General features: G+C 40.1%; 1 long non-coding RNA gene across 1 annotated transcript; it reads right to left on the bottom strand.

The window, feature by feature from the left end:
• Positions 1-12,125: 12,125 nt before the first annotated feature.
• Positions 12,126-19,301, bottom strand: LOC308192268. The gene is made up of 2 exons (XR_013948683.1): positions 16,748-19,301; positions 12,126-14,869 (listed from the first exon to the last, which is right to left on the bottom strand). It is a non-coding gene; the product is annotated as an uncharacterized lncRNA (long non-coding RNA).
• Positions 19,302-26,327: the final 7,026 nt, after the last annotated feature.

The following is a 26,327-nucleotide window of genomic DNA, read 5'->3' as shown; positions in this document are numbered from 1 at the left end:
CAAAACAAAACAAAAACAAAACTAATATCAAAATATTAGAGAAAAAGTTCCCATCTAAATTAGAAACCACATATGAAAGTGTCTTAAGGATGAAAGCCATTAATCATGGCCACTCAAACAGCAAAGCAGGGAGAGGGGGAAGATAATGGGAGTAGTACACAGGCAGAAGACAACATAATATTAGAAATTTATATGAACCAAATGTCTGAATTAGATTTGGTCAGCTAATTTATTTTCTTTGGCTAATTTTCATACATTTATATCTGAATTTCAACCTAAGCGTTTTCAGCCTGCATTATTATACGAAAACGTTTTGAACTAGAACATTAGCACATATTCCTTAAAAAGGTCAAAATAGTCTGACAACTTGTAATATATATTGAGTGTCAAAATTAACCTTTCTGCATGTTTCTGTTTCAAGTAAGTCATGTTTTCTCAGGTCAAAAACAAAACAAAACAAAACAAACAAACAGAAAAAAAATGCATAAGGCACATAAGGCACATCTAAGGACTCTGAATAATTCTTGCCCAGTTAGTGCTGTGCCTCTACTAAATAGCAGATAAAAATCCACATCTAAATCTGATTTAGCCAAATGTCTTGACCATGAAAAAAAATTGTATATATATAATATATATATATATATATATATCCAAGTGGATGTCACAGGATATCAGTCCTGCAGTCACCCTCTCAGAGGGGACTTTCTGGAGAAGGTGACAAGGGCACTCTGGGCATCCCATGGCTCAGTTGCAGGCTGCCATCCAGCAGCCCACCGAGACAGTTTGTTTCTTCCCCTACTGGAGATTTGCAGACCTGACCCCAGGGAGGGAAGGGAAGGGTGCAGCCCCCACTAGTGTCTTGGGGGGGGGGGGGGGGGGAGGGAGGAGGAGGTGCAGCCCTTAGCCCCCACACCTCTGTGTGCTTGGGTGAATTACCAACCCATCGTTGGACCACTGTACCTTCTTGTCATTAAAACCACAGTTCATATAGTTCACAGAGTTTTTTGCTGATTTATGTTACCTGTCTTCTTCTCTTAAAAATTCCTAGAAAAAGGATGCCAGAGAATAATAGCAAAAGGTAGTCACTTTATACATATCTCTCTCTCTCCTCTCCCTCTCTCTCTTTTTTCTGTAGATTTGTTCCATTTTTTTCCAACTCTTCACTCTCTCTTCTGAAGGCTGCTGCTTACAATCAAGCTCTTCCAACCCCCCCTTCCTTTACTGAAACAGCTTTTCCTTAGCTTTTTCTCTGGATAGATGTTTGTATAGGATCAAATGCTACTGTAGAGAAAGGTTGATTGGGATTCTGAAGAAAAGGCTGGTTAAGCTACGCCTGTTTTCCATTCCCTTCTCCTTCAGTCTATAATTGCCTCGTCCTCAATATGGTTTTATTTTCTCCACCTCTCAATAATGCACTTAATCAAGTTTCATTGTATTATTCTCTGTATTCCCTATATTACTGAGCAGAATATGTATATGACCCTTTCCCATATATCTTTCTTTAGAGATCTTAAGTAGTTTGAGCCCTGTGTGATCCTCCTTGGGAGCTGGCGTGTCACATGGACAGAAAGCCCTTTGCTATTTGAGTGGTATGCCAAGTAACCATGTATTCCCGATCAGTATGTCTACAGTCATTATTAGGCTATAAAAGTCAGCTTTCCCCAGGGTGCAGTATGCCTTTGGAAACAGACAGCCCTGCAAACCCAAGCATAGATTAGGTGCACACTTTCAGACATATGGGTTGAAAATTTGACCCTGCACTGTTTCTATACATGCATACATATATATAATGTGTGTGTGATTATTTATGTATGTATATGTATGAAATGCATAAAAATACATAAGCCAGAAAGAGAAGAGAAACCTGGCAAAAACACTAGGGGTCCTTCTTAGCAGCAAAGCTTTCAGCAGTGTTGAAAAGAATGGAGCCAATCTCTGAGACAAATTTAGCTTTTACTGGAAATGCCTTCTCTTGAGAAGGGGAAAGGAATGGAAAAAAAGGGGGGGAAAGGGATAATTTATGGCTTGCTGTTTAAAACCTTCCTGGACCAACTTCACTTTTGCACTTTTTGTCACCTTTCAGCTCTGAAATGGAGCCTGGCCTGAGTAGTGTTAGGGCTCATCTATCCTCTCTTGAACTTGCCTGCTGAATTTGCAGGCATCAGCAGAAAAGAACCCAAATACAGCTTGAACTTGGACCTTGGAGGGGGGTGGGGATCTGCCAAGCCTGAACTCAGTGCTCAGGCTTCAAGAGCCCTGCAAGAATGTGGTAAAGAAAAGGAAAGGAGATTCATTCCTAATGAATGTAGCTTGAAATATATACTTCAAAACTTAAATGAATAGGTTTTTAGTTACAGTGTGGTGCAGAGAAAAGTAGATGTGGAACAACTGCTTACACAGACATAAAACAGTCTCTCATTCTCTCACTCTCTGGGTCCCTTAGGATGTGGTTGGGCAGATGGATACACACGTGCAGAGGAATCCTCAAAAAAAACCTAGGAAGACAGACAGAGAAAAGTTCTTACGTAACATAAATGTAATGAAGTCCTCTATTAATGAGGCTGAGATTGTAACTGAACTGGGCACATCATTTACAATTACAGGTTTGTAGTTTAAAAAAATTTTTTCAGGGACTTCTTTCTAGCTGTATTCTTACAGCGATTAGTAGGCTCGTCATTTTATACAAAACTAGCTAGGAGTAAAATGCTAAAGGCTTTTAAATTTATTTTAAATATAGTAAATCTCATTAAGTTTGCAGCAGATTGTTTTCAAAGAAAGCATTTGGCAGCAACTATTGTGACAATTTTTTCCAGTACTCTTACCATTACACTCTGTATGCTGCGTTTCCCATAAATGTTTGTGACAAAAGAAAAAAACAGCTAAGAAATACTGCACTAGATAGCAGTTTATGGTCTTCACAGAATACCTATATCTATACAGTGAAATGATACTGTGTTTGCAACTATAAAACATTGTATACAAGGCTATAAAAAGTTAAGATTATTCAATTTTCAAGAGTTCTTGAGGGAAGTTAAATGCTTGTCATTTTCCCAATGGTTTTAAATGGGAATTGAGAGTCTAGTTCCTTTCAGTATTTTAGGAAATTTAATCTAAGAGACATTTAGTGAGCTTAGTTATGAATTCTGTTACAGTTACACTGCATCTGATTAGGTTTCCTAATGAGAACAAGGTACCATATATGAGTACCATGTATTTTGCATAAAGTCTCTGAAATCTCAGTAAATTCCCTGACAGGCCTGAACTACCAACTACCAGGATTGTCTCACATCTCCAGGCATATCCATTTTCTCTCATTTCTATGATTCTGAGGTAGCCATAGGTTAAGAGGGAAGCAAAGACACCTGAACCTCAGTCACTGTGTGGTTGCATCAAAAACTTGCCACAGTTCTCTGCTTCCACCTAGAGATGATATTGACTGGGTAAAACAAATCTGAAATTAATAAACTTGGAATTTTGCTAGGGAATAGTAGGCATTTGTCTGCTTGGGACACAGCACATATGCAGAGAATCTATGCTTATAGGACATTTCAAACCAGTCATAAATGTGCTACGTGTGGATACACCTTACTACACCTATGCAGCTTGTGTAACAAATCTGCACACTCTGCATCTGCTCAGCAAATGCACATGGATACAACTGATGCATAATCAGTATTCATGCACACTAATTGCATATATCAAGGCTATGTGAGACTGAGCACTCTGCTCAGCTCACTCTGCAGCTCCAGCAGATGTGTGGCATATCTACTGCACTGGACACTGAGGCTACATCTATGCTAATAAATTAAATATGCTATCCTCTGGCACCGCGACAAATGATATAGAGTGGCCCACATCCATATTACTAAACTATCTTATCGTCCCAAATAGAGCAGTGGCATCCAAAGTAATCAGTGGGAACAGTGCATGTCCAACTCATTGCCAGGTCCTGAACTGTGTCTGGGAGTTACTGGGAGATGATTAATTCCACTGAATCAAATCCATAACAAGGATTTTTCTAATATTTCACCAATGTAGATGAACAAGTTCCCATGTCCACATCCATGCCTTGGTTCTTTCTAATTTATGGTACAGCCTAAATGTACTAAATGGTGTGCATGCATACATGTGTATGTTCTGGAAATCCCTCAAAATAACCTGACAGTTAATAAAGATAAATTAACATAGCAATAACAAATCCCAATAATCTCCAAAATCACATGGTGGGCAGCAGCTAAACTAAGAATTAACAGTTGCAGAAGTAAGGTCCAAGTCTCCCTTTTTAACTTGTAGACGACATAACCCTTCAGCTCTCCCCATCTTCTTAGATGAATGTGAAAATCATCAAGATTCATTTCGGTCTCATGTTATTCAGAGGTACAGTAATTAAGAAAGAGGCCAGATAATCCCCCTTAATATTGTGGCTGAACATAAAAGTAGTTTCTTAAAGGTCTTTTAAGCAAAAAGCATACTGAAAACCAATGGCTACTCAGACAAATATTCCTTGTTGTCCTTCCATTTGGCCTCAAAAAAATTGCAATGGGCTACTACAAAGAGAATGACACACAGTTGAACACCTGATTTTGGTAATAGGGCATTAAATTCACCCTTCCAAAAGCCATCTTTGGAAACGGAACTATAGGTAAATTAATGTTTTCATATTGGATTGTGGATGGATTTCAACTCCACGTGGAAAATGCTGAAATATCCTACAAGTGGATTATGCCAACTCAAATGTATGCATACAGACTGCTACCAACTAGAACAAACATTGTGAAGTATAGAGGTGTTTACAAAAGTGAGGTTCTCTGTGGAATTGTTTACAAAGAATTGTTTACAAAGAGACCTCAAATCAGAAAGATCTATACAGAAAACCTACTTGTTTATTGATTATTATATATTTATTTAGCCTGCTGATTATTCATGTGTCTGACTACGTCCATCTATCTGCAGAATTTTTGAGTTGGTGGGCCATCACTGAATACACTTGAAAGAGATTTCAGAAGCAATTGAATATTTCAAATATTTGATGCTGGGAAATGAAAAACTGCAATCTGAAGTTAGCCATAATGCAGTTATTTACAGCAGTTGACTGGCCAATGGATATGCATGCTGTGGCCAACATAAGGACTAGAGAGAAGCTACAGTATGTTCTGTCTCTCTTCCTTATGATTCTGCCCCAGATAACATGCTAGATTATACAGCCCACCCACGCTGGGGACTCATGGAGCACAACAAGGCCGTAGGTGTGAAGCAGCCACTGACTTGGTGTATGGATTAGTCTGACAGAAATAGCCACAACGTGCCTCACATAGGCAAGAAGCAACACTTAGGCAGAGGTGCTCTGCCTTCAAAGATGGTACACTGGCTTTTACCTGGAGAACAGTGTCAGGACCAGGCAGGACGCACCTGCACTGCTGTTGTAGCACCTGTACCAGGAGACATAACCTTGAACAAAATGCCATGCTGGAAAACACCCTTTGCCTTGCCTGAGCAGGGCCTTATTAGTTGTCTGCTTCTATGCAGCACAGAGCAGGACCTAGCAGGATAGGACATAACTTCATCTGTCAGTTTCTGGGGCTGCAGTCACCGTCATGAGATACCATTTATCAAATGAGTCAACATCCGGAGTTATCACTTAGGCCCTGAGGAAACTTTAGCATTAAAAAGATTTATGCCAGAGAACATATGATTTAGTTTACAATACACTGTTTTATCTGATAAAAATAAGTGCAGAGCAGTTGCCAAGGAAAGAGCAACAAGGAGCAAAAACAATGCAACAAAACTGCTTTCATTTAGCTCACCTTTCAGTCTGCTAAATATCTGGAAAGAATTCCCACATACATTTATCCCAAGCATGTAAAATCCTCCTTTGTCAACACTACAGAGCCTTTACAGGATTTACCCAGGGTTTCTTAGAGTGCTTTTCCCTCCATGAAATGTCAAGACTTCAAGTTCTTCTAAACAGTTTTGAATTCCAAACAATTAACTGAACAACGAAGCTGTCTCTAATCTCATTTGTTCATGTTGTAATTCAGCCAAAGAGAGTAAAATACAGTGAGATTTCTAAGCCAAGCCTTCTGTGAGATATCACAGAGCAAAAGTGTCAGAAGATTTTGAGAAAAAAAAAAAAAAAAAAAAGTTGAAAACTCCTTTACATTTAGCTCATATTTGAAGACAAAAGGACTTCCTGAATAAATTTAAGTTACTAAATAGAGAGTTTCACCTTCAAATATTGAAAGGATATAACTTTTCTGCTTGCATTTTGGACAAATAACAAAAAGGAGATGCAAATCTCCCTTAGGAGTTGATCAATATGAAAAGACACCCTGCTTGCAGCAGGGGATTTCCCAGCTGAGAACAGCTGAAGTGAGCATGCCTATGTGAACCATGAATGTAGCAATTACTGACTAATACAGATTGTCAACAGCTGACAGTGATAATGCTATTCAAAGGTTTTATTTATAATTCCTGCATCTGATATTGTCAAGTGTTCTCCCAACAACAATAAGGAGAGGTTTTGTAAACAGCCGCACTAGCAATTAATGTTCTACTGCAATGGATTATTTTCCTTGCTCTTTGTTTCTGATCCATTTTCTACAGTATTATTTCATTTCCTCTTACAAAATATGCCCTTCTCAAAGAAAATCCTATAGAACGAGAGAAATCTCATTAACTTACCATCAGTTGCTGTCTACAGCTCACATGGACTAACATGAAAGTTAGTTTGCCTCTGGCACGTATACTGCCAATAAAAAAAATAAGGCATTGGTATAGATGTAATATGTCCATTATTCTTAAAATGTTTGGCTTAATGTAAAATATTTTTCCAGATTTGCACATCACATGGCATATGAGACTAAAATTTATGGCTGCTACACTCATTATTCTGTAGGGTTAGAACTGAGTAAAATATGAATTATTTCCCCTAACAGATGTTGGTTTGAAGTTAATTTAATAGAATTAATGATTATAAAACCTTATGTTATAATTAATGATTATATAAGTTCCTGCATCATAAAATAGGAAAATACAATGGTCTGGTCCTGGTTTAGCGCATTGTAAAGAAGAAGTAAAGTTCAGATTTACGCTAAGTCTGAATTCCAATAATAGGTTTCCAAATCTAGGTATCTATTTGATCTTCTGCATTTGGAACACTATAAATCAGGTCTGTTTACAGAGAACATTTCTGTTATCTTTTTTTTTTTTTTTTTTCGCTAAGGAATCAGAATCCATAAGCAGTCATTAGCCTGGATTATTGCAGTGAAGTAAAAATTCATTTAATTAAATCACTGAATTGCCTGTATTAAAATGCAGGTAATAATAATATCAGAGAGTATCAGAAAAGTATACAGGAAGCTACTGAAATTTGGATGTAAGCAAAGACCAGAGATATATGAATGTATCTGCCTGAAAAATGAAAAGCAAAGAAATAAAGGAGTAGGATCAGGGCAATACAGTCCAGAACTCTACAGAGGACAAACTTTATGGTGAATATTACATTTTTGGACCATGTCAATAGAAAAATGCATTTAGGCCAGAACAGCACACAGAGATAATTATAAATTTTGGAGTATGGGACAAATGTTGAAATTGTGCACAATAGAGACTAGTGCAGAAAATTTAACATTTATGTAAACAATTCACCAAATTAACAAGAAAATATTTTTATTTAGGTTTGCTTTAGCTTTTGAGTCCTCACAAGCCATTTAAATAGTAATTTTATCCTACCAGCATAATAATCAGAAAAGGAATAATTAATGCAATTCCATTCCAAGTAATTACATTTGGTTCTAAATGTTAATAAATCTGTCCTCTCAGTTTTTTGCTCCCTTCCCCCAATTACTATTGACCTTTTTCTCTGGAGTTATCTGATCCATTCATACATGCAACACATTGCAAATGAGCACATGGTAGCCTAGAGTGCAATCTCCCTGGTGCTGCTTGGGACCATGAAGAATGTGGACAGCCTCTTTGAAAAAGATATTCTCTTTAATGTTATAAGTGTTAATGATAGAAGGTTTCATGTCCTTCTATCCTTCATTCACAAATGTGAGCATTGTGTGAGCGAGCAGCTGAGCAGTACCTAACTGCTTGCCAGAGCTAACCCACGACGGATTCTTAAAACATTCACCTCACCTAATTTCACCTATCAGTAGATATGGTTCAAATAGTGAGGCCTAAGCTTTTCTTCTCATCTCATCTCCCTCAAGGATCAGCTAAAAGGTGCAGGTAAGGATTTAGCTCACCTATTTCAGACAGCTGCCCCAAGGGCTCGCTTGGTGCCTGTGTCAGTCCTTCTCCTCTCACTGACTGCAGAGGGAACCTAGAAAATAACTCAGGTGCTAATGGTAGTTAAGTGAAGGGACCAGTGTGGAATTGGCATAGGAAAACCATTCACTACTCATCTCACTACTCGGGCAGGCTCTGGAGTCCTAGCTTTGGATTGCCACAACAGAAATATGTACACACTAACACAGAAGTGTGTTAATAAAAGTGGACTGTGTTTCTCGGACAGCTGTACGAGGCCAGAACTTCAGGGACAATTGTCCCACCTCCCCTGTAAGGTTAGCATACCAAAGCCACCAAAAGGGCTTGCAGTCTCTAGAATGAAAAACGAAATCTTTTCAAAAATAAAGCACTTAAATCTGCTGAGTGAAACAGATTAAAATCAAATGTTTGAAAACAAAGCCCTCCTCTAACCCAGCATATTTTCGCAGCATGAATCCTTTCCTCCAGCTTTGCTATCCAGTCCAGCAACTTTCCATAGCTTCTTCCATTGCTGCAACTTTTGCAGAAGCTCCCCAGGAGCTCTGGGTGGGCTCCCTCATGCAAGCTGGCATGCAGCTGCCCCAAGGAACCCTGCGGGCTTTGGCGGTGCTGCAGACTCACTGCCTGCTGTGCCCCTGCTTTGGCAGCTTGGACTCTGGATGTCTCCCTCAGCTCTCTGTTCATTGTCAGAAAAGAGGCATTTGCCCCGTTTCTCATGCCCGGTGAATTATGCATGAACCCCTCTGCATCATAAGCAGATAGACTTATATGACAGTCCAAAGTCACGTTACTTTATCAAAATATAGTATTCTGCTCACAGTAAACTGTGAGCAGACAACTAAAGCAACCCATCCGTGAGAATCAGACTTACAATACACTTATTTTTTCTGTGAACAAGTAGTAAATCTGATGTGCACAGGAGGCATATAACTTCCGATGCATGTGCAGGCCACATGAGCAGAGGAGGTTCAAGGGGTTTAGCCAATGTTTCCTGGAACCTGGGCAGTCGCACAGTGCTGGGCTGGCTGTGTAGGGCCACCATAGTGCATGCAGTTGCCTGAAGTCTTGGACATATGACTAATAGTACGTCTACTGTCTCCACATGAACAGCAGCCTGATAAAATCATCTGCCCTACATAAGCTATCAGTCAGCCTAGACATGTATTACCTTTCCTCAAACCGCACCTTCAGAGAAATCCAAGATGAAAAATAAATGTACCTGGGAAAACACAGAGACTCAGTAGGCATGCCCAAGCTGAGTTCTGTGGTATCACATCTTTCTTGCGAGCAGTACCCAGGTTAGCTCACTGAAATCTTAGAGCCATGTCTATGTGAGGTTCAAACACAGGAATGACTGCAGTGTAGACAGACATTTGATAAATGCTATGCAAGGAACAATAGAAAGGGGTGTGTTCCCAAACACAGTTTTCAGTTGTAAAGGGAAATAATGGAAACATGAGGTAAAATATTGTTTTTGGATATTGTCAATGCAGAGTATGGATTTTTGGGGGCATCCATTTGTATTTTTTTGGCAGCTTGTTTAATTAGGACAGATAGCATTTGGCTTTTGCTTGTATTTTTTCTTATCACATTTTTTGGCTTTCAAACATAAAGCAGCAAGAAAGTAAAATTAGCAGGGAAAAATATTTCCGTATTCTAAGAACTGTTCTTTGCTTCTTACTTCTCTACTTTTCATCCTAAAATATTGCAGCATACCTGGATTAAAAGCTCAGCTCTATTTGTGAAAGAAAACTCTCTCTTCTGTCTGCACAGGACAGAATATCATTTGGATATAATTTCTGGCTCTTTTTGGATAGAAATTGCATACATAGGAAGAAGATGAGGGACATGATGAACTTCAAAAGAAAATCTTCGACAAAAATGACTGAACAGAAGAAAAAAAGAAAGAAAGAAAAACAACAACAACAACAACAAACAGTTTCTCTGGGGCTTGCTGCTGTGCCTCTGGTGCCTGGATAACATTCCAGGGTGATAATCATCCCATCCCTATAGGGGACCTAAACAGGCCAGTAAAATGAGTGCTACAAATTTGTAGTACTAGCTGTATATCAGATACTTAACTTCAAATCCAGGTTCTGAAATGGGTCATCAGGGTGCGTATATACAAGGATCTCTTTCCCCGCAAAATAAAAATCGAGCTGTAAGTATCAGTAGCTAACATGCTCTGAAAAAAAAAAAAATATATATGCTTTTCACATCACTTTTCTGCTCACTTCTCCAAGAAATTGGTGCCATGACCAGATCTCTGCTTTGTAAAGCAGGGTAAAATTTGTACCCCCAGAGTTACTATATCTGGTACTGGAGAAGAAAATAACTTGTTTTTCTCTTATAGATTGTGACCATATGTAGTGCAGCTCTTTTAGTTGTTCCTGCTTTGATTTCTGTCCTTTAGACAGTTCCCATACTGGAGAACTCCTGGAAATCATTTTAGAGTCAGAAATTCTTTCTGTGTAAAAAATTTGAGACTTCCTGCAGCTGTGGGATATGAGCCAGCAGACAGGAGATTTGACCTTTCTTGCCAACTCCTGCACAGTGCATGGCAGCAGAAAGACCCATAATACCATCAAAGTTTGATGTGGAGCTTTTCCACTTGAGAAAAAAAGTCAGCAATGAGTGTTAACCACAAGAACAGAAAGAGAAATAAAAATATCATCTGGCTATTCAGAACAGCTACATACATAGATTTTTCACACTAATTTCCATGAAGAGGAAACAGTATCAGACATGGCACCAAGCCCACTTACTTCTCAGTCTGGCACATCTCTTCTCCTTAACCACCCCATAGCCTGGATCTGGACCACACATAAGGGCTTCATCATACTGGTGGTACCAGATGAGCATCCCAAGCCTTTGTTCCAGACACAGGGGAGAGGTGGTCCCAGAATGGCTCCTCCCAGAACAACTTCAGGGAAACATTCTCTGCTCTAGAGATGGAAAAATATGCTAACTGGGTCATAATGGGATATCACTTTTGCCAGCAGGACAGGAATAAAACAAACTTGTTATAATGAGTGAAATTCTGGCTATGGGAAAAGTCAAGAAGAGGTTGACATTAGCTTTAGTACTGACAGGATTTAATTTGGTATCTTTATTGTCAACTTTAAAAGGTTTTCAGGTAAATACACTAAAAGCATTACAAAGAGAATATGAACCATTTGAATCCAAATAATCTCTCATGCAGGTTATGAACATTTACTCTCTAGTTTCTGAAATACTAATTTAACGGTTGGGAAACCTGGATTCCAGTTGCTAGAACTCCCCTTAGCAGACAACCATGAACTGAAAAATTGGCACCATGCTATTCTGCTTCATCTGGTAATCTTATCTGGTCAGTTAGTTCAGGTATCTCTTCACTATATGTTGCTTTACAGTAGGAGACACATTCTAGTTTTCCCTAAGATGTTGATTTTAAATACCATTTAAAATACAGATCCAAATTGGACAAAGCCAAGGGCAAGAGTAGTGGTATCCAAGCTGGGCATATGTGGCAAGCAAGTGTACGAGGAGAAGAGCATTTATGATTTACAGATACAAAAAGATACATGTACAAGGAAAACAAATCATTAGTTATTGGTTTGATCGTGGACTTCTGCCTATGGACCTCAAATGCAGGGCTATAGTAAGATAAGGGAGAACTAAACTTCAGTGTCTGGCTGGATTGGACAAGCAGCTGGACCTTTTCTTTCCTTTAATGGGACCTGCTCCAGCCACACTGCACCACAGCTCTTCCCTGCTGTTGCTGTGCCACGTCCCATTCAGCCTACCAAATTCCGTGAGAGCAACAAGCAGAAGCAAACATAAATATTTGTTCTTTGCCTCCTAACAAATTTACAGTGTTTAGCTAAGGTTAAAATGCTTAGCCATATGTTTGTCTTTTTTTTTTTTTTTTTTACTGTGGCTTTGTTTTGTCATAAATAATGCTTTTGCCTGTCTAGAAATTCAGAAGTTGATTTAAGGGACAAACTTCACGTTTCCTCAAGGAAGGAGAAAATGCACTGAAATGATAAAATTCCTTGCCTTATAGTACAGAAGCTACCACAGGATGGGCCTGCAGGGCATCAGGAGTACCAGTGAGTCTTTGCACTTAATATTTAGCCCTTACCTAAGCACTTTCCTAATATATGCTGTTCAGTGCACTGCTTTCTGAAGTGAGGTGGGTGCTATCCAAACCATTCAGCATCCAAAGACAGTACCAAAATGTTTTCGTTAATAGCTGTCTACATCTACTCAACGTGTTGTACTCCTTACTGGTCCTTAGACATTATAGTCACCAGTGGTCTAGTTAATACAATCAATAAAGATTTCCTCTGTTGCCCAAACAAAGGCTTTTTCATTAGAGATGTCCTGTGGCATCCAAGGGATTTACATGGGGTTGGCAAATACATCACAGGACCTGCAAGAGGTCAGTGCCTTGCTGGAGCAGCCACTGGAAGCCAGCCAGCATGCCTTGGAGCATTAAATGCCCATGCATAAGCAGTTGTATGGATGTTGATGGAATCATTGCGACCATTGTGAAGTATCTGCAACAATGCCAAATCAATGGAGCGATATTGGCCCCATTGACTTTATTATTGAGTTTGCCAGTGAGTCCTCAGACACCAGTTCATGTACAGAAACCTGAATAAAGCTGGAGCTGAAGCCCATCCTCACAGAGCATAGTCCAGTAAGATTTACTTAGATCTTTCTTGATTTTAGCCATGCTGTAGTACCAGGAGGGAAGTGTATCCTCTCTTCTAAAATTAGAAAACAAAGGCAATATTTCAGTTTTGCAGTCCTGCACTTTTGGACACTTGAATATTGAGTATCTGAGTATTTGTTTGCACTTCAGAATGACTAAAAGCAGAGCTAGCCTTAATGCCAAATGCCAGATCCAACCTCTTTCATTTGGCACAAGTCAGGTCTCTAAATAGCCACAACTGCTCTGTGCACATGCCCACAGACTCCATGCCCACATGCCACAGGCTGGATTCCTCCGGCCAGGACGTTTGCCCAGGCTGTGCATGCAAACTCAGCACATCCTTGCCGAGGGAATGCTAACTGCCATGTCCAAACCTCTGCTCCATTCCTGCTTGCCGTCTGAGCTATATCCTGACATCTTCTATGTAATTAACTTTCTCAGCTACAGTGTTAGCCAGCTGCAGGATTCTTACCCAATGACACATTTACTCTCCTGCCAAAAAGGCTTCATTTTTTTCCCTTTTTTCTTTTTTTTTGTTTGTTTTGTTTTGTTTCTGTGTAACAAAGACAGCCAAACACGTTAGCCTTTCTTTAGGGATTCCCGTACTCCGGGTAACTGTACCATCTGCACTTCTTTTTCAGAAGTTCTCAAGACCCAGCAATCTCAATTACACACGTTTTTACTTTGTAGCTGGGCAAGGCAAACTTTGCAGCTTTTGGTGTTACTGGCCCATGGCCACGGTCCACATTTTCCTAAAAGTGCTCTCCTAAGCTGTGGGTCATACAGCTAGTTTAGATGGGCTCACACTTCCCCTGCCACAGGCAATTTCCCCAGCATTGTTTAAAAAGCTCCCTAGCATAGACATCAATAATGCAAACAGCTGGGAATCAAATGCATAGTTTTACAGAGAAGCATCAAGGCATATGATCCTATTGGCAGAGCTGTGTAGCACTCTCTTTTTATTCAGATTTCAGGCTTCAGTTGCCTCAGATGAACTAACTGCTAGTCAATTCATCCCCCAAAGTGACATGTATATGTGAACAAAGCAGTCTAAAGTACTTCACTGTATTATAGTTCTTTGAGAGATGTTGATACACACATAGGTAGGCAGAGAGGCAAGGACCTGTAAGCCTGGGACCTGTGATGAAACCAGATCTGATGAACAAGGGAGCTGTGCTCACTGTCCTCCATGGCATCTTTCATGTGGAACACACCCACAGGTAAAATTTGTCAGAAGGCACTGACTTCAAACCTGCAAAGTACTCAGTTACAAATATTTGATATAAACACCATTTTCCAAAGAACATTTTAAAATTAAATAGAATATCTCATTAGAGAACATATATATTCACTCTTGTGTTCTTTGCCAGCTACTTGCAAGATAAACCTACACAACATGTGCAGCATTTAAAATTACCAGTTGTGCTTTAGGCATTTCTGGTAGCTTGCATATATATTGCAAACCATAAAAATAGGAAACTCCAAGAAAAAGGCACAGTGTACATGACAGAATTTTTGCAGTGTCGGGAGGATAGAACTTCTATGACCAAAAGCAATTTGTTTAACCTGTAAAAAGTATTTCAAAGGAAACACGATATGTTCTAGAATGTTTCTTGCATAGGAATTAGAACCAGAAAAAGGAGCAACATAGCAGAAATGTGGTACAATTTTGAATATGGAAAGTCCTGTTGTGAATCAAAAGGGTGGTAGATCCAAACGTAGGCTTCTTCAGTTCTTTCACATGGAGCAGTCTCTGTGGGTGAAATCATCAAAAGTTTTTAGCAGCTCTGAGCATTTCACACACACCAGGACAGAACATTTTTGAGACAGGGTGTTTTTGTCGTTGTCACTGTTGTATGTTTGTTTGTTTTATTGTCTTCAAGGGCCAATGCAGAGATTCTGAAATGACAGAGACAGCTGCACTTTACAAGATGAAACCTGATTTATTCCTGAAGTCATTTTTTTTTTTCCTACAAGAGGCTATCACTGATTGGGGAACCCATGGGGACGATACACTGCAATGGATGTGCCCTAGATAATTTAACACAGCACATAATTGACTGTACTGTTGGGCACTATAACATTCTTTCTGTTTTTGCAGACTTGCCAGGAAAAAGTGCTTTAAAATTGTCTGTCAATTCATCTTTTACTCTGAAGTTCAACTATGTAAAAAGTTTTCTACCAAGGAGATCTACTCTTTCCCTCTTAGAATCTGATGTTCTAACCTCAGTGCTTAAAAATAAAATAAAATAAAATAAAAGTACAAAAATAGAAATAGAAAAGTTTCTTTTCTCCATTCCCACACTATACATTCTCTTCAGTAGGATTTCACCTGAATTGTGATCCCAGAATCTTTACTGCTAAACCTGGAGCTTGAACGATCCCAGTCAGTCTTTTAGATTTTGGGATGAGTTTTGCAAGGATCTTAGCTAGTTAGGAGACACCTTTCTACTTGTGATCTGAAAAGATTTCATCTGGAACACATGAAAGACAATAAACACATCTACAATTTAGAGACTCTCAAACAGAATATTCAAACAATTCTAAAGTCCTGCTGCCACAAAATTCTTAATCATTCTGGAAGGACATTTCTGGTCATTTAATGGACATGCACAACCTTTGTCAGGATGTAACACTATCTTTTGCCTGCTGAATATTAAAAAAAAAAAAAGTATGAAACCCGCAATACACTTAACTTTTTTTTACTTGAAATGACATTTGGTGTTAGGATGTTAGAGAATGCTTATAGTATTCACGTAATCACCTCTGTGAAGTTGGCAGCAGTCCAGATCAAAAGGCAGAAGATAGCTAAATGTTCCTTCAGAAAATGTATACAGCATCTGAATAAATCTGGTCACCCAGATTATAGTCTAGTAGAGCTAACGCAATTTACCCAAATATTTCCAAAGTTCCTCCTATGTCTTTATTAAGACCTCCCCAGGCTTGTCTCTCTTCCAGCCTTTCATTTCCAACTTTCAAGCCCCAGCTATTTTTAGAAGACTCTCAATGGAATGTGGCTTTCTTTTCGTTATTTAGAAGGCCTCATTTACATGGCTTCCCTGTTACAGAATCGATAATTCTCCATCTTAATGAAGTGCAGAAGTACTTCTTACTGAGGAGATAATATTCTGTTGATAGATTTATGGTAACTGAAGAAAACCATACGTTGTCCACTGCAAAGCCACCCACACAACTCCAGATGCTTAATCCTTTCTTTAGAACAACAAAGGAAAGCCAGGTGACCTGATGTTTTTCTCAAGCAGTTCATCTACTTCTTAACCTCTCTAAGGGAAAAGCCACCCTGGTAGAATGGGTTATATACATCAGGCCTATACACTACCTAGTCCAGTTTAAGTCTCATATCTGGGAACATAAGTTAACTCCCTAGTTGTTGCACATTTCTTGTGCAGTCCATGTGCACACAGAGTATAATTCCTTCCTAGTGACTAAATTCCTTTTAAGACACTCCCCTTTTTCATAACCATGCTACAGCCTATAAGACCAAGTAGGAAAATTATGACTATTATAGAGATTGCCCAAAGCCAATTAAGTCCTGGGGCCTTACCTACTTATCCCTTTTGGTAACGATGAATACATACCCTTGCACAGTGGCACAATGACTTATACCAGCTGGGCTGGTACTTTGCCCAGCTTACTTTAGTACCACAAAGCAAAACTAGTACAGTTGCTTTTCCGTGATGCTGAAAAGAGGTGAATTATCCCATGGTATCCTCTCTGACACACCGATCCCCACATTTTGGGACCCAGATTACTCACCTTGTTAAAAGCAGTCTGGGAGGTCCATGCAGCTCACTCTAATTTGTTAGGTAAGGCTGATGGTGCTGGCAGGGATAAGGAGCTGTGGAACAGTGCTAAGGAGCAATTGTTCTGCAGTGCGGCCCTAATTTCATGTTTAATTCACACTCCACTCCAAACTCAAGCAAAACTATGGTATCACAGTCATAGAATCATAGAATCATTAAGGTTGGAAAAGACCTCCAAGATCATCAGGTCTAACCATCCTCCTACCACCAATGTCGCCCACTAAACCACGTCCCCAAGCGCCACGTCCAACCTTTCCTTAAACACCCCCAGGGACGGTGACTCCACCACCTCCCTGGGCAACCCATTCCAATGCCTGACCACTGTTTCTGAGAAGAAATTTCTCCTAACTTCCAACCTAAACCTTCCCTGGCACAACTTGGGGGCATTCCCTCTAGTTTTATCACTAGCTACCAGTGAGAAGAGGCTGACCCCCAGCTCCCCACACCTTCCTTTCAGGTATTTATATAGAGCAATAAGGCCTCCCCTGAGCCTCCTCTTCTCCAGACTAAAAAACCCCAGTTCCCTTACCTGCCTCTTGTAGAAGTTTTGTTCCAGGCCCTTCACCAGCTTCGTAGTCATCAGATGTAAGGAATAATCACGGATTATAGACAAGGATATCTGTCCTAATTGAGGAAAAAAAAATCCCAGGGTAGATGCTAGTGGTTTTTTGTTTTGTTTTGTTTTTCTCTTTCTGAAATTCATGGTTCCAATCTATGCCTGACCCATGTACACCACATTATTTCAGGCTTCAGACAAGCTCTTTCTTCTTCCTCTCTTTCTTCAGTTCTACCTTGTTTAGAAATTGTGCTTATTCTATATAAATGTATAGGGGCAGTCACTATTAGTAAAATCACTCTAGGCCCTAACCATCACTGCATCACGAAGAACTGTGTAATGCCATCAAAAAACAAAACAACAATGTACAGAAAGAGAAGAATGAGTCTATCAGACAGAAGGACCTAGTTCTTCTATCACTATTGCATAAACTTAGTCAGAGCTGACCAAATTTTTCATTTGAGTCTTCATGGCCACGGAAACTTTGATAGATCATTTTGACCTAGACAAAACAATTACAGAATTGTCTGAACTATAAATATTCTTGTTTCTTTCTTCAGCCTTGGCTTGCATTTCTTTTTCTTCTACTTAAGCAATACCATTTAATTCTGAAAAGTTCAAAGGGAGTGAATTAAAAAATTAGTAAATAAAACAAATATAAGATAGATACATAACAGAACCCTATTATGGTTTATCTAACTCTCACTAGTCATGAGAAAGGAGTTTTCAAGTCTTACAAAGGTTATACTCCCTGGGTAGATTTCCAAAGATTATGAAAATTGAGACTACAGCCTTGACATGAATTCATGGATAGTGTTGTGCAATCCTCTCGCATTATGATGTGTTTGTATGCTTTTGAAGCAACTTGGGAGGTTACTGAGTAAAAGTGCATAGGATGTTCTCCACATAATTTTAATCCCCTTGAGAAAAGAAGATGATGCAAAAAAGCTCTCAGCAGGCCCTGATAAATGATAGCACAGATTTTTAAAGGAGGAGAACATACTGCTCCAGGGCTCCCCAGAAACCCAGACATGCCATTCTTCTCTACCCAGTGCTGAAGATTAGTTAAGTTCCAAGATGTATCTGCAGAGGGTAGACATTCCCCTCATTTCCAGAAAGTTTATTAAAGTACTTCTGTAGTGGTTGCTCCAGCTGTCAGATCCTCAAGGGCATCTTCTTGTAACAACTCTCAGTCTAGCTATCCAAGTCTTACTGCTCTTGGAAGCAAGTCTGGTTTCATGATCGAGCTCTCCAAGAGCTGACTTCTGCTCTGGTGCAGAAGAGAATACCTCAGGCTAAACACTATGGAGTAAGCGAGGTGATTTTTCAGTTGATAAGAAAATGAGACCTAGGCTAAAAAGTATGCTAAATCCAACCATAGATCTACGTCAAACAACCATTTTCCTGTCTGTGTAGTATAGAATACAGCTTAAACTGTGTATGTAAACTCAAAAGTATCTTTTATTTGTACTACATCTGTTGCTGTTGTGTTTTTATACACCTTTTCAGAAACTTAATTAACCTGTGGAGAATGTTGAGCAAACTATATTGAGTCCACTACTTATATATCTCAGATATATACACTTCCAATGTCCTAACTTCAATACACATTCTCTTAATTTAAATATTTTAAAATTGCACTAATTGTTTATGAAACGTGATAGAATAACATGAATACATCTATGTGTATGTGTCCCATAAAGTTCGTGAATGTATGAAACACCTGAAAGTACATCTATTGGCATGAAAATAAAAACCACGTGTGGCTGTGCATCTGTGATTTTTGCAAGCATGTGTAGCTGACTCCACTTTCCATTTAAACTTAACTTTATTTGAAGAAATAAAAACCATGGTCTTTTTTCCCACTTCTGTGACATTTGGGCATCTAGAAAAATATTTTAAATATTTCCTAATTACTATTATTCATATATTTCACTCCCCGGAGAAGGACCACAAAGGTGATCAGAGGGCTGGAGCACCTCTCCTATAAAGACAGGCTGAGATAATCGGGTTTGTTCAGCCTGGAGAAGAGAAGGCTCCAGGGAGACCTTACAGTGGCCCTCCAGTGCTTAAAGGGGGCCAACAAGGAAGACAGAATGAGATTTTTTATCATGGATAAAGTATAGCAATAAGACAAAAGGTAATAGTTTTAAATTAAAGGAGGATTAGACATTAGGTAGAAATTCTCTACCATGAGGGTGGTGAGGCCCTGGAACAGGCTGCCCAGAGAAGTTGTGGATGCCCCATTCCTGGAAGTGCTCAAGGCCAAGCTGGATGGGGCTTTGAGCAATGTGGTCTGGTGGGAGATGTCCCTGCCCATGGCAGAGGGGTTGGAATTAGATAATCTTCAAGGTCTTTTCCAGCCCAAACCATCCTGTGATTCTATGATTCTGATTTCTAAATACTATAAAAAAACTACACATAGCAGGTATTTGATGATGCTTGTCTCTAACAGGCTTCTCCTGTTATTCCTGTTAGGCTTATTTCCCTAACTTCAGTCCCTGCAACCACAACTCCACCCCAACCTGCAAAGCTCTGTAGTTACAAGTTTATCATCTAGGGCCATGCTATTTATCTGCCAATGCTCACGTTAAGCACTTTTCTTGCCATATTAAAAGGAAACTATAGGCGATGAGGTTGAAAACCCATGTTAAACTGCAAGTATCATTGATTAAATGGTGACTGACTCACAGAGATTAGTCATGGCAAGAGTCTCCCATGCCACATGTTACAAGATCATTCATTTAATATGTATTAATTTAACAATGTAAATATATGCCTTCAAAATTAACCATATTTTGCACTGGGAAGAACCTATTACAAATATTCTGGACACCATGGTGGGACCCCTGTTCTACACGTGCACCCAGTTTCTGGGTAGTCCTTGTTTCACACACAAGCCTTTGAAAGGGTAAGCAGGGGTGCAGAGTGGTGCCACCATTCATGCAAACATAGAAGAAGGAATGAGATTTTATTTCCAAACTCACACCAGTAAGCACAGAGATGACTGACATGCAAATGGGAAAACATTTTTATGACTTCATAAAAAATAAAACTGGCGTTTCTTCTTGACAGAACTGCTTACAAGGAAAGGATGAAGTCTCCACCCGAGCAGCCTGTGCCTGTCATTATCATAACATGCCTGTAAAAGCTGAAGACCATTTGTAGTGGGATATCAGCAAAGCTGAAGCTTCATTTAAACACAGCCTGCCCCAGTTAATCCCCCAGCAAAGAAGTAGCTGAAATTCATGCAGTGGGACAACTGCTGTTCTGCTAGAAGGCAAAGTGTGGTATTGGATCAGTACAGGGAAAAAGGCAGCTCAAGAGAACAGATACAGCTTCTGGCTCTAATTCCTATGTGGGATTATGCATCTGATTCTGGTTTCTAATAAAATAAGCATGAATACATTTTTAACTGATTGCTATGGTTTACAGCATTCACAGAAATCTTCCACATGGTCTTTGCAGCTCTGAACAACCTGGTGCAATACTGTTTACATGTTACACTGGAAGACCACCAAACTCATAACCTGGTATGAACCACAGAGTATCTAAAATCTTAGGAGGGATTAAGCTGTTCCAAGACCAGAGAAATCTCGCCAGCAGGAGCTGCTGCAAGGGAAGAGAAGGAAAATGCCTAACCAGGGCTACACCCCTGCCCTTGGGGCTGCTGCAGGCGAGGATTCTACCCTCAGCCATGCTGGACCTTGGCTCAGGCCATGCCTGACTCCAGTGCCCCTCACTGGGCCTCATCCCAGGCTTCACCGGCAGGCCCAAGCCTTGGCCCACCCTGGTCCCCAGGGAGGTGCCTGGGCCCGGGACTGCCTTGGTGCTCCCAGTGCCCTGCTCCTGGCAGGCCCTGACTGCAGGCCCTGCCCTGGGACAACCCATGGGGAGCCTCCACTGCTCCTGGCCCCAGGGATGCCCCCCATCTGTGGGCACTGTACCAGTCTGCAGCTCTCTGGGATTGTAGTAGATACTGCTATGAGATGGGTAGGTGTTGCCTGGAAGATTTTATTACCAGAAGTCATAAGGACATGATAAATACCAGTGACTGTGGAACAACTGAAGGCTGACTACTTAAATCAGTGCTAATACACACTGCTTCTTTCCCTGTCTAAATGCAGAATGTTCTTCAGTTCACCACACAAACACACACACAAACCAACAACATAACACCAGAAAGAAACCAACCCTCCACCTTCTCAATTTTTAAAAAAGAAAATGCAGTGGTCAATTGCAAGTAATCTCTAGGTTTGCTGGAGATTAAAAGGAGAACCAGGAGAATCTGCTCTTTTTTAATGATGTGTCTTTTGAGTGTTTCATATGTCAATTTTGTTTGCTTAACATCATAGTACCCTTCAAAATCACCATACCGTCAGACAGAAGTTGAATATCTAAACCACAATCATTAGGACTGCAAGACAATTATGAATCTTATAGCTTAGCTTTCAAATAGTGTCACCTTTCTGAATAAATCTAGTTCAGTAGATTTTGAGGAGAGTATTATTAAAACAAAGAAACAAACAAACAAAATCCCTTTCATCAGGTTGCATAACAGCTTAGCTAATAGTAAAAATGAAAGTAATGCATTGCATACAGGGGCATTGTTTATGGGATGTAGGACACTGAAAGTAATTCCATTATCATAATTATGGCCTTAGTAAAGGTTTGGTGTGTATTGGAAAAACAAAAACAAAAACAATCAAACCAACAACAACAACAAAAACCACAAAACACAACAAAGCATTCAATATCAACATACATCCAGAAAGAACACTCATCTTAGAACATTGTTTACTATAGGTAAATTTGCTTCATAATTTGTTTTTCAGACCTCTGGGCCAGGATTTCTGAAGCTATTTTTTGTCTGCTTTTAAAGTGAGGTTTAAGAATATGGCCCATCCTTTCTGCTAGGCTCCCCTACTTCTCAAGACCTCATCACCTTACACTTGTACATAGTACAGCTGTTTAGCTGTGGCAGTAGGTGGTCTAATGAAATATTACCACACTATTTCTTCAAGGACTCATTTGGCTTCTTGTGTCATTTATCCCTCTCAAAATCACAGTGTTTACTTTGGACTGTTTTGCTGGAATTGCTCCTTGGTGCCTGATTGATTTGATGAAAAGAAGGACAGGCTGCCAGTGCCCCTTGGCCCCCTTTAATAACAGAAATGCTTCTCAGAGGGCTGGCAGCATGCACTCGCTCTAGGCACTGCTCCAGGTTTCCTCTGAGGAGCCTCTCTTTGATGACACATTGCCTGTTTGGAGGAGCCCTGTTGACATCACCAGAGTTGGCTTCCCCTGAATGCTGGCGGTAGGAGATGCAATTGAAGGAGACATGAAAGGCACGGGAGGATGGGGGAAGGAGTCATCTTCCGAGAGTTGCAGATCAAATGCCTGGTTTCTCCTCCAGAGTCAGAAACAGATTTCGCTGATGCCAGGCTTGGAAACTGAAGCTGTCGGCCCAAGCACAGCTGGAACACCAGCTGAGCTGCTATTGTTTGTTTACTGACAACAGTTGTTCTCAATGAGAACTTCGAGAAAACAGTACGGGTCTGAAGAGGAAGGATGTTGCTGCTGCTGTGAAGTACCAACTATCAGCATCTCCCTGCTCTGACTGAAGTGGTTGCTGAGAGCTCTCAGCACTTTGTAGGCAGTGATCATCACCTCATGATTAGGCCAGTGGGCAATTAAGGCTTTCAGATATTCCCACAAAGAACTGATGAAGGTTTACAAACATGAGGTTGTGATTCTCACTACTGCTATGAAGTATGACTACTGAAACATTTATTTCCACTTCGAGTATTTGTTCATATGTCTACTCCACTGCTGGTATGCGTACACAGTACGGGGTTGAAATCTAAACTCTGTGGCTAGCAGTATCCACTGGGGACACTCCTGCTTTTTGCACTTGCACCTGCTTTGATGCTGTAAGTGTAAAGGGCTGTTCGGGTATAATATCACAACTTCTTCTCAGCATTCATGTTCTCCCTGTAGAATCATATATGGCATAGTCAGTATATGCAGTAGTGTTAGCTTAACAGTGTTGATTAGGTAGTTGTTTCCTTGATATTTTTTTTAATCAGTTTATAGGTAGATAGTGAATGAGCTTCCTTCCTTGTGATAAACTGTCCCACATTGGGATTGCTGGATTGAAACATAGCTCATCTATTAAGACAGCACTACTGTACTGTATTTACTACTTAAATAAAGTACTTCTTTAGAAGGAAGGATGTCAGAAACTAGAACAAGTATCTAAAGATGCCATTTTACTACTTATTTTCCTACACCCTTCTCTATTCAGTACTATTTGAAACGCCATTTGAAAACCCATAGTTCAGAGCTGAAGTTCTTCTGAGCTCTGTATTCTCAGTCTTCAGCCTCACTACTCCTGCTTCAGCAAGCTCTAGTCACCTTCATCCTTTTTATCCTGCAGAGAATATTGCTTTTGAAGGGTGTGGTTTTTTAGGACAGCAGTAATTGCATGTGCAGCATATGTGAAACATCTCTTTAGGCGACTTTTGTTAAAGATATAGTTAGTTTATTCACTGTTGTAGCAGAGGGACTCTGCAAGCAGAAGCACAGACTTCAGAAAGTGGAGACCTAGTCAGCATCTGTAGCCATGTTCTTACCTAATTATCCCTGTGGAGACTGGAGTAACTTCTATCATTGCTTTCAGAGACCAGTGGCTTTGTTTAGTTCAGTAATAGAGAGGGCATCAACACTGTGCACATTTCCATCATTAACTGAAATCCATGCTTGTCCAAAATGAAATTCACAGCACTGAGTAACTGAAAAGGAAATATAAAGGGTTAGGCCAGGTGTAATCTACATTTCAGATGGGTAAATCTCATTTCTGTTCCCTCCTCCACTCCCCCCATTTATTTACCAGAATATCATCTGTCCCACACATCTGGAAACACAGCGTTTCTTACAGACACAGCTGCAATTGGGACATTGTGATATACAGACCAAATGGTCAATCTTTTATGACTAGTATTCCTTTGGAAACTGTGATTTAACCATTGCCCTCAGCTAACCATTAAAGCTAACCATTAACAATATCAAATCATTTCTGTTTCCATCTTTAAGAGGCCTTGGTGTTTCTCAGGTAAGAACATAGATCAGTGGTCTTGTTCTGTTCTGACAGGATGAAGAAAACAGAAAAGAGAAAAATCCCCCAAACAAAAAGTATGCTACCTCTGTAAGCTTATTCCGAGGAACTTAACTTCTATATTTTATGCATATGTCTAGTTCTTGAGCCTGCCTTTGCACAACTGAAGCAGGAATTTGGCTCTCTGGTTTTATCATCTATTTAAGAACAAATACACTACAACAAAGTCTAGCAGCTGGCTTCTGATGTAGACAGCACAGCAGCTCCCCAAGGGTGCCTGCCAGGCATCTTAAGTGGTTCAGATACTGGCTGATGATCTCTGCAGACTAAATCCTACATTTCTGCGAACACCGATTATAACTCTGAGCCGAGTATTTTTCTCCTGCTGCCCACCTCTTTTGTGTGGTTTGTCAATTGCTATAAAATTTTGTGCAATTTTACCGCTGTTGCTCTCCCCCTACTCATTTGTCTAAGCCACATCTGGTATGTTACATGTCTCCATCTGAGAGATTCCTGCTGACTTTCCAATAGCTCCAGCAAAGTGATATTGCCATAGGTTGTTTAAAGAAGTGGAGGCCCCTTTGCAGCACAAATCATCACAATGTGTCTCTATCTGCCACTGAGCCAATAAATTTAGTACCGATATTTTTGTCTGTGACTGTTTCGAATCAGCAGATATACTTTTGTTAACAGGAATTGTGCAATTGTTTTTCTTTTTTCTTTTTTCCTCTCTCCATTTTGATTTGCATGCAAGCACCTGTGAGTATGAGCATTTACTTTATATCTATCTATATACAGGTTTGTCTACATGCAAATGTATTTGAAAAGGTATATGGGCACAAATGCTTTGTGACTGGCCCTGGGTGAGCAAAATTAATATCCTTGACCCAGGTATCACAGAAAACCTATATTAATAGACTTTGTTAACAGAATTCCCCAGGCATTTGCACCTCACAGCTGAGCCACAAATTGAGATATGTCCACACCCCCTACCTCCCCAATATTTCTATCTCATCGCAAGCATCTAATTTCCCCTTCCTCCCATGGCAGCACCTCCGGCACCTGCAAGGCTCCCTACCTACAGCTGGCGAGGAGGCAGCACGTGGTGCACCTGGCCGGGGGAAGAAGCATGGCCTCCAGCCCATTCGCAGTGGCTGAGCGCTGCTGACTGCTACAGCGCTGCCCAATGAGGCCGATGGAAGAGAAAGAAAACAAACAAACCTTAGATAGATGAGGTGACAAATGCATCTGGCATTCATAGTTACTTATTAGACAAGCTTAAAAAATCCCTTTGGCTTAATACATTTCAGAAAATTAATACTGAGTTTGAAGAAAAAATTAGTCACCCTTAAGAGCTCCCTTCAAGAGAGGCCTTTTTGGTGTTGTGTCCAAGCAAATAGCTGTACAGATTCCTCCTATTGGCCTTTTTGTCTTCATCCTCCTCCAGTTTCCTTCTCAGCAGCTGCTCTTCTGTGAAGATGGGAGACTGCTTCACACCACCTTGGCATTGCTGTGCATGGCTGAGAGCTATGGGAAGGTAAAAATGGGAAGATTTTCTACCCTTCCTATAGATTATCCCTGGAAGAGGTAGAACAACTTTTCACATGATAGGGACATCACAGTGCAGAGCATAAACACGTGTCAAAGCCCCAGCTGATGAGGAACAAAAGTATGGATATAGCAGGAAATTAAAATGCTCTGTGATTGTTTCCTTTCGAACGAACAAATCTTTCCACAGCTTTTTTTTTTTTTTTTCCTAATGCAAAACACTTGCAGCATAACAAGTGTCAGGCTTTTTGCTAAGAGATTGTCTGTCTATCAAAATTATGAATATGTGTATGAAAAAATGGTTGTCCTTTA

This window comes from Anser brachyrhynchus (genome assembly GCF_964034855.1).
Source record: "Anser brachyrhynchus genome assembly, chromosome: 3".
Taxonomy (NCBI): domain Eukaryota; kingdom Metazoa; phylum Chordata; class Aves; order Anseriformes; family Anatidae; genus Anser; species Anser brachyrhynchus.
This window is presented reverse-complemented; position numbering and strand designations above follow the sequence as displayed.